This window comes from Berghia stephanieae, chromosome 4, assembly GCF_034508935.2.
Source record: "Berghia stephanieae isolate SIO BIC M18660-M18661 chromosome 4, UCSD_Bste_1.3, whole genome shotgun sequence".
In the NCBI taxonomy this organism is placed as follows: Eukaryota; Metazoa; Mollusca; class Gastropoda; order Nudibranchia; family Aeolidiidae; genus Berghia; species Berghia stephanieae.
In genome coordinates, this window is record NC_088363.1 from 40983238 (window position 1) to 40985737 (window position 2500).

General features: G+C 29.2%; 1 protein-coding gene across 1 annotated transcript in view; it reads right to left on the minus strand.

The window, feature by feature from the left end:
• The window catches only part of LOC144970588 (glutamate receptor 2-like), a 71209-nt gene that overhangs the window by 5852 nt on the left and 62857 nt on the right, over nucleotides 1–2500 (minus strand). The window lies entirely within an intron of this gene.

Here is a 2500-nt window from a genome sequence, read left to right on the forward strand (position 1 = left end):
TGATTTGTGTTGTTTTTATATATTTGTTTATCCATTTAAACTTTTCTTTTTTTTCTCGTTTTCTTTAGTGCTTCTCAAAACTCATTTATTTAAATTGTTTTCTTATTTGTTTTTTTGTTTGTTGTTGTTTTTTTTTTTTTTTTTTTTTTTTTTTTGTTTTTTAACAAATTAATTTGTTAGTTCTTTTTTTTTTAATTCTTAAAGTAATTACCCCTGTATTTTTATTGCCAGACAAAATAATTTTGCAAAACAATGTAATTTTCTATTGTATTCCGTATAATAAAACAAAACACTTTTATTCAAAAGTCACGACTAAATAAATATATAAAATACAACCACCATTTTGGTTTGCTCAACATTTGAATTAGTATACGAGAAATACTCTTCTGAGAAAAGGAGAGAGTTGAATTCTAACTGACTTATAGAGGAAATACGGAAGGGTGGGCAGATTCCGTACTTGCCCGTCCTGAAGCTAATACATACATAAGATAGTTCGCGATGAAGAGGCGGGAAGCTCGGGGTTGGTTGGGTAAGGAGTAAAGATAACACGGTCGTTATTGTTATAGTCTAACGAATGCATGAGGAGAAATTCGTAACATTATTTTGTCTTAATTGTATTGTATGAAGTATTGGCGAAAGCCTAAGATTAAATAAACGTTGTTTTTGTTTGTCTTATTTTGACTATGGAACTGATACTGATACGAGTACTTGTCATAGCAGAGCTGCCTACTTGAAATAGGAAAATAAAAATCGTAGTTTTCAGGGCTAATAAAATCGTAGATATTTTAACTACCCTTTTAAAAAATGACCGGAATTTCGACAGTTTTGATAGATATCAATTTTTTTTAAACGAGAAAAAATGATTGGAAACGTAATAATGATGGTGATGGTGGTAGTGATAGTGGTAGCGGTGGTGGTAGTAGTAATGATGGTGGTGGTAGTAATGATGATGGTAATATTATTATTGTTATTATTATTATTATTATTATTATTATTATTATTATTATTATTATTATTATTATTATTATTATTATTATTATTATCATCATCATCATTATTATTATTGTTATTATTATTATTATCATTATCATCATTATTATTATTATTATTATTATTATTATTATTATTATTATTATTATTATTATTATTATTATTATTATTATTATTATTATTATTGTACGTATTGGTGGTATTACTATTGTTGTATTTTTGTGTGGTTATTAATGGTATCAGTTTATTGTTTGGTTCCATTTACCATTTTTTTCCCACTTTCATGTGGTCATCAAATTGTATGATTTATTGTCGAAAGCCTAAGATTGAATAAACTTTGTAATATCGTATGGTAACCATCATTGTCGACGACATCGTCGTTGTCATCATAATCATCATTATCATCATCATCATCATCATCATCATCATCATCATCATCATCATCATCATCATCATCATCATCATTATCTTCATCATTAACAACAACAACAATATTAACAACAAGTACTACAATAGCAATAAAAACAATATCAACATCATCATAACATTTCCGTCATCGTCTCCACAACTATCATTCTAACCAACAGCACCACCAAAACCACTACCATAATTACATCCTCCTCCACCACCACCACCACCGCTACCACTATTCCAACCACTACCACCACCGGCACAATCACTCTAATCATCAAGACAGCAGTGAAATGCAATTTGAGCTCTGAATGAAACTCGAGTCATATCGCTGTTGTTGCTTCTCGATTAAAACTTTAAGGTTACTACATACTACTGAAAACCAATAATGTAACAGAAATATTAATCTCGCCGTTGAGGGATTAAAGCAAATCTTTAATTTTTTCGAGTGAACGAAATGGACTTGTATTGTCAAGGTGTTGTCGCATTATGTCTCGTCGCTTTAGTTTTTAGTGGTATTCTCTTTCGTGATTCAGTTTTGATTACGTTTGGAATAATTAAAATCTACTTGTATTGTCATTTCATTGTGAATGTGATTATTTGTGGTTGAAATATTATTTTTTAAAGGTGAAAAAAATAATAATTAAAAAAAATTAATTAAAAAATAAATAAATAAATAAAATAAAATAAAAAATAATATATATATATTTATGACCGAATCATCTTTGCCCCACCACTGTAAATAGGCTAGAACCGCCACTGGTTACAATTCGTTTTTTGTACTACTACTACTACTACTACTACTACTACTACTACTACTACTACTACTACTACTACTACTACTACTACTACTACTACTACCACTACTACTACTACTTCTACGACTACTACTACTACTACTACTACTACTACTACTACTACTACTACTACTACTACTACTACTACTACTACTACTAATACCACTACTACTGATTAACATCAACTCCATATTGACGTAATTAAATTTATCTCCTTGTTTAACAGATCACAGACTCTACATTATGATAGCACAGCACATTTTGTCCCCCATACCTCACCTACAAACATAAATCAAATATAG